This window comes from Opisthocomus hoazin, chromosome 8, assembly GCF_030867145.1.
Source record: "Opisthocomus hoazin isolate bOpiHoa1 chromosome 8, bOpiHoa1.hap1, whole genome shotgun sequence".
NCBI lineage: Eukaryota > Metazoa > Chordata > Aves > Opisthocomiformes > Opisthocomidae > Opisthocomus > Opisthocomus hoazin.
The window spans coordinates 12,023,307-12,036,045 of NC_134421.1; the positions used below are offsets into that span (position 1 = coordinate 12,023,307).

General features: G+C 43.3%; 1 protein-coding gene across 2 annotated transcripts in view; it reads left to right on the top strand.

Moving 5' to 3' along the window:
- The window catches only part of CHST11 (carbohydrate sulfotransferase 11), a 179,020-nt gene that overhangs the window by 39,214 nt on the left and 127,067 nt on the right, over positions 1–12,739 (top strand). The gene's annotated exons all lie outside the window — the stretch shown is intronic.

The window sequence follows — 12,739 nt, forward strand, 5'->3', positions numbered from 1 at the left end:
ATTTGCTTCATTTCCAGGTTTTGTGGGCGCTGTGCTGGGTATTGGGCAGAACCACTGCCTGGGAGGCATTTCGCAGCCACAGGTCAAAGGATGGGTACGGACACGTCCAAACGTGGCCACCAGAAGGAAACGAAATACTGGAATGTAAGGCGAAAAGAGCACTTGTTCGTGACGAACAAAGTGAAGAGGGAAAAACCCACCTGGAACATTTGTTGCTCTGTGGATTATGCAGAGAACATGGTATCCCCTGGTCACACAGAGTAAGGGACTGGCAACCATCCCTTGAAAGAAGTCAGATCATCAGAAGATCCGTTTGAGGAGGGAGTCGGGAAGAAATGTACACAATGTGGGAAACTTCCCACCTTTTGGGGGCCTCAAATGATTTGTTGTCTGAGATCGGGCCCAAATGAACAAACTCCCATCGAGGATCCCTGCGTGAGGGCCACTGCTGTTGGGTGGTCAGGTTAGATGGTCATCATGGTCTGTTATGGCTGTACAACTTCTGAACAACAAAAAATATCTTAAAATGGGTAAGGCAATGAAAGTGTATCCAAGCTTTTTATCTTATTTCAAGCTGTCTGCTTCATCCATCACGTTCTCTAACTGGCCGCCCTTTCTTTCTGGCTGACTTTTCTCCCTCCTGTCCCACGCTCTTGTGTCGGCTGCGAAGCTCGGCACCAGCCTGTATGGGCTGTCCCTCTGTCGATGGCCCCTTCCCTCTGCCCTTGGATTTCTCCTGTTGACAACTGTATCTTTGCCGTTTTGTGCAGCGTGTGGTCAGACTGACTGCTCCTACTAACGCTCCTAGGGCGCAAGTATAGTGCGGTCAGCAAGAGCCTGATGTGTCCCCAGGTACCCTCTGCAGCGCTGGGTGAAATTTGTTTTGGGAGCCACATTTCTCTGAAGGAGAATGGCTTCACCTATTGCTTCGTACAGATACTAAATAACTGCTGGTGATGAAAGGATTGCTGTTTTGTAACTGTCATTGTCAGAAAACTTGTCACAAAAAAGTAATTTGCTCTTTCTTATCTAATTAACAGTGTTACTTTCATCCTGAAGCTTTCTTTTTTTAATACTTTTCTTTCTTTCTTGTCTGGAATAAATATTACAGCACCAGATACTAATATTGATGCTTAACTCTTGGGAAAGAGGGTTTATATGAGATTTTCTGACTGTGTCATAGACTTTGCTTCACACATCAAAGCATTCATCTTAGAAAAAGAATAAATAAAAAAGGAAAAGGATAATTAGGAAAGCATGCAAAGTACAAGAGCAGCATTGTTTAATTAAGAACAAGATTCCTAGACCATTCTATATGGGGAATGAACTCCAGGGAGTTTAGGAAAACACATTTTTATAATGAGAACTTAAACTAAACAGATTATTTCCTTCATAAAAAAGAAAACATTTGATTGTAGGGTATAACTGCCTCCATGAGGAGAACATCTCTGATCCTGGGGGGTTCTTTGCTCCCTGCGGTTCCACGTGAGTCAGCAAAACTCAGTCAAGGGGGGAAAAAGCATATTTTAACAGTGAATGCAGTGAAGCGGTGGAACTGATTATCAACGATGTAATAAATCCTCAGTTGCTTGGAGTGTTTATTTAAATTGTGTGGGTTTCTAAATAATATGCTCCATGTTAGGTGGAAGTTGCTGAGCAAATAAAGTTGTAGTGAAAACGGAGGCTTGTTTTGTGTAGAATATCAAACCCAATAACCATCAGCCCATTTTACTTTTGCTGCAAACTGAGATCTGTAAAAAACTGGGCAAAAGCTGCAGCCTGTGTTTGTCTTGGTTGAAGCTCTGTGGACTATATGGGACCTTTGTGATTTGGTTCTATTTTTGTTCCATAGCTGAGAGCCATGGGCAATTTTATAGGTTTGCAAAGCTTGCGGGTTCTTGGCTACTTCTGTTATGTTTGATGCTAAAGGAGAAAGACTCCAAGCTGTGTGTCTGAAATGTTTTTAGAAATGAGATCACTGTAAAGCTGAGAGCAACCAGGTTGTTATTCCTTGAAATCACATGGAGAAACATCCAGCTTCTGTGGAGTGACTTGTGGTGAGAGTTGGAGACGGAGAATACATTTGTACCACATCTTTTTAACTTATTCTCCGTTTCCATGAGGCTCAGTATTAATTAGCAAGTTTCTTGGGAGTTTTGCATCATAAATCCAGAGGAGGAGTGACCCTGATGCTGTGGCTTCGGTGTGAATTTGAACTCCAGATCTGCAGTGTGCTCCTCATGCGACCTGCTTGCCCAGGTCCTCAAAGTCGAGCAGATACCTCTCCTTGAAATCAGAGTGACAGCTGCCACTCTGCCTTTGAAGGGCTCAGCCTTCACCTCTCCCTGCATCAGCTGTTTTCTGTGGAGTGGCAGCTGCTGAGTGCTTTGAAACATGCCTGTAGGGTACAGAGCATGGATGGGTGGTTGGCTGACGTGCCAGGATGCCTTCCTGAGAGGTCCTGTCTCGCTGGGCTCTGGGGACGTGCTGTTCTCCAGCACAGCAGGTCCCTGGTTCTGCTCTGGGGCTTGTAGTTAAATTACTGTATAAATGATTACATGATAGTCAACCCCCCCACCAGAACTGAGATTAAACTGTTATATTCTGCTTCCCATAAAACCAAGGACACTAAAATCAGAGAGAGAAAGCGTGGTGTCTTTTGATCACACTGGGATGATTTACACTATTAATTTTGTGGAACTGCACTAATTCCTTTTGTAAACTGGGCAAGGTAATCGTCATGGAAATTTTAGGAGTAAACTGAAGTGTTCTGTGATGATTAAACGATTTTGATTCCCCATGGCAGATTAAGTAGTTGTGTGGAACATTAATATTTATAGAGATTGATAGTGATAGAATTGATTTTCATGACTAATCCTTGTAGCTTTGTAACCATTACAGATATAATTTGCTAGCTGTGTAAATATATGATATCAGTGTATACATAAAATGTTAACACAGATAACAAAAATACCCAACTGTTCTAATACTTTTACTGTTTATTCAGTCAACAGTCGTATCTATTTTGCTGTTGCAGGGCAGCTACTAAAATGGCCCTATCTTATTCCAATGGAAACGATTAGAAAAAATGTCTATGACCTTTAACAGCAGCAAGAACTGTTCCAGTGCTAACACTTTCAAGTAACCTTTCTCAGGATAGTACTGTGCTATGGTTACACTGTGTCTGTCTTGACATTTAGTGGAACTTTTATCTCGCCTTTTGAATCCACTATTTTGAGGAAAAAAAAAAAAAGGCACCTGAAATTTTGAATATAATTGTTTCAATGGGTTTTTGTTTTTTGGATAATGGTTCCATAATGATGGAAGAAGAAATAAAAAATCACGGTCTTTTAGTACATTCTTCTCCTAACAAAGGTACATATTCTTGATCGTCCACTTAATGGATGTACTTAATTTTCAAGCATCCTAGGCTTGTTGATGTGCAGGATCTACAGTTTACTTCCCAGTGAACTTATAGTTCAGAGACTTTTATTAATTTAGTTCCATTGTGTATTTTGAATTTCTTTCATGTGTTGATGTTTTAGCTTTTAATTAATCTAAGCACATGCAACTGACTTATGGGCCACATTACATCCACTTTAGTTAAAATGTTTAGCCTCAGACACCTGCTAATAATGTATCTATTTTGCTTTTTCGTAAAGGTAGATCTTTAGTGACTTCAGCATATAAGCCCTCTTCAAAAGTAATTGAAGATACTCTCCCGAGTCCTCTAGACCTTTTCAGACCTCACCCAAATTATTAAATATTTCCTGGACAGACATGCTGCATTGGAATCTCTCCCTTGTTCCTAGAGACTGGAGAGCTGCTCAGAAGAAAAAGTCCGCTTGAGGACCTTGAGAATATTTACTGGTGCAGTAGCCAAATCTTAGGGAGAATAAATTTTTAAATCAAGTTCTCCCTGCAAAGACTTTCTCTGTGGTTTTAACCAAAACCTGTGTTTGTTTTGTTGTGCATTTACTTACTCATTTCTGTCCAGAAATACAAGTTTGATTGTTGCTATATGCAGGGGCATTACTGGGCCACTGAAGAGAAAGCCAGGATATGTGGAGCATACTGCGCCCTGCTCTTCTGTGTCTGCTTGTTCTCTGGTGGGTTCAGAGCTCAGTTTTTGTCAGCAGTGTCTGGCATAGAAAATTTCTCCCGTTTTCTTTTTCCTCCTTCCCTGCAGCTCTTTGGGACAGTGGGTCTGTGGAACTCAGGCTGAGCGACACACACACAAAACAGTCATACGTTGCAGAGTAAAGGATATGTAGAACAAATTGGCAACCTAAGAGGTCACTCATGTTTTTTCTTTAAATTTTTTCCTCCCCTTAGTGCACTGTATAATAAAGAAAATGCTGGCTGAAGAACAGGAGGCTTGGAGGGTAAATTGGCTCAGATGAAAACTGGATTATAGCAACAGTGATTTTGTTTCTCCTTAACCTTATCTTGACAGGGTGGTTTCTGAGTATTACGTTACCAAAGATTGCATGTAGAGTGGTACATATGTTCCTCATTAACAGGCAAGATAAAGCTTCTCCAGCTGAGTCCTGTGCAATCTGCTGTGGGTTTCATTGGATCTGGAGGTCCCAATAACTGTGACACATTTTTGAATGCTGTGGGCTGGCACCATTGTCTGCTGGCTAGTTACAGATGTATAGGCAGAGGGAACGTCGGCCCAAACCGGGGAAGGGAGGCCCCTGCACTGCTCAAGCTTGAGCTGGGTCTGCACATTTGACATCTGCAGTGGGGTGCTGCAATGTGGTAGCAGCAGGCAGGGAGGGTGATGTACTTGCTGTGGGCATCTCTCATTGTGGCCATCCCTTCTCCCCAGCCTGCCAGGACTCGCACGGGAGAAACATCAAACGGGAGCTGGTGGTGGATGACAGTCAATGTTTAACATCAATATCTCTTAATTTCTGCAGTTTCATGATTCTCTGCTTTTGGAGAGCCTTATCCTCAGTTATAGCAATTTAGAGGTGAGGATGCATACCAAATACAAACTAAACTGTACTTTTTTCGATAATAAATTTTACACTTTTTAGAAACAAAGCCAAGATTTTTGTTTAAGGATCCAGATTACTTGGCTGTTGAAGGTCTGATACTTCAGAATTCGGTTCTCTTTTAGAGAGTGGATCCCTGTTTAGATTATACCTCTTACAAGTGTTTGAGGATCTCACCCCTGCATGGTAAAGTCATGTGGCCACAGAGCATGTTGGATTTAAAGCCTTCCTAGTGAAGTAGTTCGGTCCATAGAAGATAACACAGTTGAAAGGCATTGTACTCTCTTGTAGAAGAATAATGCGACAGCAGTTCAAAGTACTCAATATTTTGGGTTTTGCATTTTCCATGAAAACCAGATACCAGTGGAAGAATTCACTTTTTGCTAAAATTATTTCTTTCTGTTACATACATAAATAAATTCAGAATTTTCACCTGGCTCTGATAAGGAGACAGTTTTTGACTCTTGCCGGTGCTTACATTGCCAACATACTAGTTTTTCAGAGCATCGGCAGTAGATTGCCTAGCTCTTTAGTGGTGGTTAATGAAACTGTTGCAAAAGAAGGCTTTCCTTGGCTCTTTCAGGAGCACCCTCTCCCCATTTAGGGTCCATTTGTTTTGAAGTTTTTATCTCTCTTTGGGCATGATTTGCTCTTCTAAAGATTAATTGGTATAATTTGCAGATGTACTCTAGACAAATAAAACCCATGTGCGTGTGGAAGGGAGTGAGTGCACCAAGAGCCTCAGCCAGTGGATTGACATCTTGTTGGGTGTGGTGCTGGAGGGTCCAGCTCATGGGACTTGTTTGGAGGCCCAAGGAGGTGGGCCTTGTACTGCTGCTTTTGAGGGATGTGTGTGGGAAGACACCGAGGTGCATCCCAGATGGTACTAGAAGCAAGCCCTATGCTGCACAAAGGCAGCTGTGGGGGAGCCCCAAAACCAAAACAGTGGTGGCATGTGTTGTGGCTTAACCTCAGATGGCAGCTGAGCACCAGCCAGCTGCTCGCTCGCTCCCTCGATGGAATGGGGGGAAAGAACCAGAAGGGTAAAAGTGAGGAACCTCATGGGTTGAGGTAAAGACAGCTTAATAGGTAAAGCTAAAACTGTGGCCACAAAGAAGGCAAAACAAGGAATTCATTCACTACTTCCCATTGGCAGGCACGTGTTCAGCCATCTCCAGGACAGCAGGCCTCCATCACATGTAACGGTTTATTGGGGAGACAAATGCCATCACTCCAAATGTGTCCCCCCTTCCTTCCTTCCTTCTTCCCCCGCTGTTTCCAGCACATATCCAAAACATAGCCCCATACTAGCTACTTTGAAGAAGATTGACTCTATCCCAGCCAAAACCAGTGCCACGCTCCAGGGGATGTAGTCTGGGCCAGGCAGGAGCGTGGAGGACGTGGCCTGATCAGAGGGTGCTCGATCCCTGTGTTGCCTGCCTCAGTGCAGCTGTGCTCTACCCCGTTTGGAGCAGCTGGTGGGTCAGCCTTACCTTTCTGAGACAGGTTTGTGCTTTTGCTCCAACCATAGACAGTTCAGAAAGAACCATCCATGGAGTTTTGCTGGCAATGGGATGATTCTTTTACGATCCTTTCAGCTCACAAAACTTGACATTTTGTCCCACTTTTGTCTTGACATACTGTTGGATGCAGACACAGGTGCATTAAAACTTGTAGAATTTTTCTTCTTTTTCTGAACACTAATGTTATTGACACCTTTTTACACAAAATCACTTCGGTATCTGTAGGGCTTGCGTAACAGCACAGCCTAAGTTTGAAGAAGCACCAGGGAGGCATCATCTTTGACAGCCATTCAAGAGTTTAATGCTGTGTGTGTTGCTGCTTGTCTGGGTGAACAAGTACAAGCATCGTTGCGCCCCATGAGTGCAAAGATAGGCACAGGGTTTATTGCCTTTAAGCTGCTTTCTCTGGAGCTCATTGTTACAATTTCTCTTTCAAACATTCTGGTGAGATTTCTGGTGGAAATGAAGGAGTTGTTTGGAATGGTATGGAAGAGGGAAAGGTCTCAGAAAGCCAATGAGGATAAATTGGGCCAAAGGCATACCTACTAAAAATCTCTTTCTGTGTGTATGGTTCATGTCAATCTAATGGAATAAACTAAAGTGGCCGCCTGATCACTTCTGGTGACAATTTGGGGTGCTCCTTTATAGCTTATTTACTCACTGTGGTCTTCAGAGCAAAATTGTTTGGGGCTCCTTGCTGATGCCTTTCCTTCTTTACCTCTCACTAGTGTCTTGGAAACAAGCATTTTCCTTCAAACTAGCTGATTTACCTTACTAGTGCCTACCTTATGGTCCTTTCTTTCCTGTTGAACCCTTCAGCAAGATGTTACAAATGCCCTGATGCTTAGGGCGTGCTCTGTCATTCTTGTATTTGGCGTTTATCCTATGCTACTCTGCCTTTCACCCGAGGTACTAAGGGGGGCAGCGGCTAAGGAAAGAAGTAACTGAGGTGTAAGATTCAAAACTACTCTGAACAGAAGTACAGGAGAGAGAAGCGTAGAGGAAAATCGGTATGGATCCCTTGATTACACCCATACAAGTGTGTCTCGGCAATTATGGATGTAGACAGTCCATTTAGTGACAGGACCACTCAATCGTTGCATTCAGAAGAAAATTATTTCCTTCTGCCTTATCTGCTGAAAGCCCCCATCTTCACCGCCATCTTTGTGGCCTTGCTTTTGCGGATCACATAGTTACGTGGCTCAATCTGAGCATGTGTGTTACCTAGCTGGAGGCAGCAGGCTTGGAGGTGGGCAAAGTCTGGAGCAGAAGGGGATCCAGTTCTCAGTAATGCAAGGGGAAGAGCATTTACCTCCGTAGGGAGGAGCGGAGCCATTTGGGAGCTCTAGTGGAGGTGATGCTGGGTATTTCAGTGTCTCCGCTGGTGTTGGTGAGGGATTTGATGATGCAGACCAAGTTTGGTAGTCGTGCTTACACTGATTATTAGCGCTTCTTGTGTAAAACACCCTACTGAAGTCCTCAGGCTGTTTCGTGAAGAAGTGCAGCTAGGCAGCTGCGGGTGGGTTTGTGAGGTGCGGTGTGCACGGACAATGCAGCGTGAGTGACAGCGATGCCAGCTCCTGGTGGTGTGGCAAGGTGGGTTCCTGGCACCATGGCACAGAGAAATGTTTCATTCCCTCCTGCAGTTGCACTTGGTGAAATATTTCAGCAATCAAAATGACTTTACTACGTTGTGTACGTTAGGTATTTGCCAGTGTTTTATGTGGAAAGAATGGTTTTGGACATTTCCTCCAGAAAGGCAAGATTTGTGAGAGCTGGATAAGGTTTTAGGAAACACAGAAAAGGAAAAGTAATGTGACTGTTGCTTCTCCTTTCTTACCGATTTCTGCGTTTCTACAAAGAGCGATGGAAAACTTCTGAAGAAGCTAACGTAGAGAAACTGGAAAGACTTGTCCCAGGAAAATGACTGTGATTATGAAGATACTTGCTATTTTACCATATTGGAAGAAGAAGAAGAAAAATTTTCTCACAATTTTCTTAATATTATGTGTTTGGGCGTTTTTAAGACCATATAACATGTACAATTTGATAATGAAGAAAACACATGACAAAATACTAGTGGAATACGATAGATAAACACGCAGTTACCTGAAGTGGGTCTTGCGGATGTTTATCAGTTTCCTTGTTTTTGTGTTGCTGAGGAAATATGCCTTTTGGTTTATGCAGCTAATTCTGTGATGTCCTATGGAAGCATCCTCCATAGGTTTACCAGTCCTTTCCAGCCATAACAACCCTGTTCCGTGCCCCGCTTAGGAGCCGTAGGAAGCCTCTTTGTTGGCTTTACAGCTGCTGGGTAATTTTGCTGCCTGACAAAGGCAGGAGCAGAACAAACTTATTTCAAGAGTACAGAGTCATTATGAATTTTAGGAAGCCCCTTCTCTTTCTAACAAAAATTGTTTTACACTTGAGAAAACAGTGCCTGCCAAAATTTTAATGTCAGAGGAAAGATTTGCTGACTTCCTCATGCTAAGCTGCAGGGTAGCTGTAAAGAATTTGCTTCTGTTTTGGGGGGAATCATGATCTCTTTTGCAGTCTGGGTTTGGCAAGATAATTCCTTATCTATCGCATGCTATATGGCTGGGCAGCATTTTATGAAAACATGGCTCTGAACCTATATAAGAGACCAGTCATACTTGCCAAGCCACAGAATGGGTGACAGATGAGGGATGAAGTAAAAGCCTGAGCAACACCAACCGTTGTCCAAGAGAGACAGCGCTGAAGCAATCAGGTGTGCACATGTGGGGGTGCTTGGTTACGCGGGGGCTGCTCTGCCAGGGAAGCAGTGGGCTGGTGAGGAAGGAGCATAGATGTGTTATTTGTATTTGAGGAAAAGAGCATTATAAATCTGTCCGCCATAGAGTGCAAGCGTGCCATCAGCTGCTATCGTTCAGCGTCAGAACAGGACACCGTATGCGGTCAGTGTTGTTGGAGGCTTTCCTGCTTCGGGGAAGGTGGCACCCACCTTTTCCTGACGCCCTCTCTACAAGGCATCAAAAGGCCCAGGCGAAGGGTAACTTCCTTCTTTTAGGAAAAAAAATTTAAATATCAGCTAGCGATTGCCAGTTTCAGAGATTGAAGTTTTTGTAACTGCCCTGAGCTGTCATAAGATGATCCTCTCCTCCAAAACACGCAGTAAGAGTAAACAGCTGGCCAGCATGCCAGATGTGTTCCCTGATACGCCTGTGGCTGGCAGAAAGCAGACTGCCTTGGGCTGTCTGTTACGAGGCAGAATGTAAAGAATTTTTCTCAGATTAGCAGTGTCTGAAATGCAGAAACTCCAAATACATTCACTTGCTTTGAGAGGGAGTGACAAAGAGTAACTGCAAAGACACTGCAAATTCCCTGGCTTGGTCAGTATGTCTTAAAATTTGCTTTTCTTGGTAATGTCATCTCTTACCGTGGGAGTTGCCTTCTTTGGGAGACAGTGTGCATCTATGGGGATGTGCAGGAAAAGCTACCAGGCACTTTGGCAAAAGGCACCCTCAGATATCACTGCAAATAGAGACTGTACCTCTGCAATATGCACAGAGTTCAGCAGGGCAAAGTAGTTTAGTTGCAGAAAATCAGCAATAACTCTTCTGCCTTTTCAAACTAATAGTTTCAGGAAATCTTGTTTTATGTCCCGTCTTTCACCTCAGACAAGTAGTTTAGCCAAGGGAAAAGAAAATCCTCTTTTTCTTTTATTTGAACTATCCCGAGTTATTGACACTTAGAATTTTATTCATCCAGCATCAAACCACAGAAAAAAGCCAGAACAAAGTGACTTTAGTATTCCAGCCCTCATGTTGTAGCGATAATATCAAAGTCACAGAAAGGAGACTGTTCTAGTTATTTGTATGATGTCCTCATATCCCCCAAGCCTCAGTTGCAGTGCTTTACAAGTGCAACGAGCTGCGTTTGGAAAGTTAGGAAGTTGCGGACTTTTGCGGAGAAGTAGCAAATCCCTCAAGTGACAGCGTGTTCAACCTCCTTTCTAAGCGATGTTTTTAAAATCGTTATAATTCATCTAATTGACTAGCATATTCTTTTTATGCTTATGTGTCAACAAGTGCAGTTTCCAAATTGGCAGGAATGGTGGAATAAAGTCAATTTCAACATGTCACCTCGAGGATCAAGTTGGCTTAAGGGTCTCATTGGGCAAGGCTGCTAAGGCGGACTCTGTTTCATGGACCACACAATAGTTTATTTGCTTACACTTTTCCTTATGCCGCCCAAATTAAAATCCCTACTGCAGAAATGTAGCAAGTGCAGTAAACAATAACCACTCTTGCTTCCTTTCACCCCAAATGTAAGGTTAACAAAGCTTGGGAAATTGCTTGAACCAGATGGTGAAGGTTGAATTGCAGAAGCATGTACAAAGCGGTGAGAAAATCTTTTTTGAGAAATTAAACCCTTCCTGTGTAATGTCTTCTTTTTCCCTGAGCAGACGGTGGCTGTGTGTCCTGCGGCCGTACTTTCAGTGCAGAACTGCAGTCTGTTGTTAACTGTTTCCTGAAACCTAAGGAGTATCCCAAAATGAATGTGAAATAAAGTTAGCTGAGTGTGTGTGCGTAACACCTGCGTTATCCCTCACATTTAGCATGCACTGAGTGCTGCTTTGGTTCTTTGAGGGGAAAAAAAGAAAAGCAACCTAAAAAAAAGTGATTAGTTTGGCTTTGCTTGGCATTTTATTACTTCTGTAATAAATATTTATATGCTTCTTCAATACACACATATCATCTTTGCATTGTATTAAGTGGCAAGACAATCAATATTTAATTTTATGCAAGCCCTAAGCAAAACATGGAGTTAATGAAGTTTACATTCTTGCCAGATAGCCATTAGGGATTAGTGCTTGTATTTTAGTCAGTGTAATGAATTAGTATCTTGTAGACCTGATTAGTTTCTAACAATTTGCTGCAGTTTAAGCAGCTCTTTAAGATGGAGGGACGTGGTTTATGGTCCTTTAAATACATAAGAAGAAGAAAGCTAATGAAGGTTTACCTTTGTTATTATTTATCATCATAAGACATATATTTTTGAAACAGATGCAGTGTGTGTTCTTCTGAAAAGGGTGGTTTTTCCAGAGTATGTATGCCGCCTCCTCTCCTGTTCCCCCATGTGTGGAAATGTTGGATGGGTATTTCAGACAGGTCCACCCAAACACATAATGGTGCCGCTTATTAACAGAAGCGGAACAGGGAGGCTAAGCCCTGTTCAAAACAGGGTTTAATCTGTTAATAGACTCCACCTCATCCCCATTGCCGTAATTCCAGCGGGCGAGCCAGCCCTTGGCGTTTGCCTTGCCCTCTCCTGATGCGAGTGTCCTGCTGACCACCCTCTCCAGCAGGGACTGATCCCCGTGCTCCGTGTCCTCCGCACTGACCCGCCAGAGGCTGCTGGGGGGAGAACAAGGGCCCATCGTGGGCGCAGGTCCCCTGCGGGGTGCGAGGCCTCCAGATCTGCGCTGGCGGGACAAAGCCCCTGCATGCGCGAAGAGGGTTCCCAAAAACCAGGGGACAATGCAGAGATGTCGAACCAAACCAGCTGGAGATTGTTTGGCCTCCCCTCCTCACGTTACTCAACTTGGATGACAAAGAAGTCTGTGTTGGAGAGGTCAGAAGTACAAAAGAGCTTGATGTAAGGATTAGAAGAAGGCAAAAAGATGGAGAGAACTGAAATAATGTGACAGCTACGGGAGCTGTAATGGAAAGGTGGTTGAGCTTCTTGAAGTGTGATGAGGGAGGGAGGGGGCATGCTCTGTGTCCAGTGGGGCAGCAGGAAGGCTTGATAACTTGTTTTTGCTCTTCTTTTCTTATGAAAAGTACATCAGAAATGAGCTTGACTTGGTGCAGTTCTGGGTATGGCTAGGTGGCATTTAGTACTAAGAATCTGCACCTATAATTATTGGCAATTTAGGGAAAGAAAACAAAAGTTTCCACCATAGTTCAGCCATCAAGGCTTGGACAAACAAGTTCCATTTTAGTGAGAGTCCAAGTGTAAAAAGCTTGAAACTATTTCCTTACTTACCATGTTATTTCTCATAGATAAAATACTGTAGCATTTTTAGGATTGTGTTTCTTTCAGACGTGCTCGTCAGAGCTAAGCTGCAGCTCTGCCGTGTGCTGACGCCTGAAGGGTGTGAGCGATGCTGTACAGCCAGGTTCTGCAAGGGTTCCTTTAATCTGCAAAGGATGATCTGAAAAAGTTTAC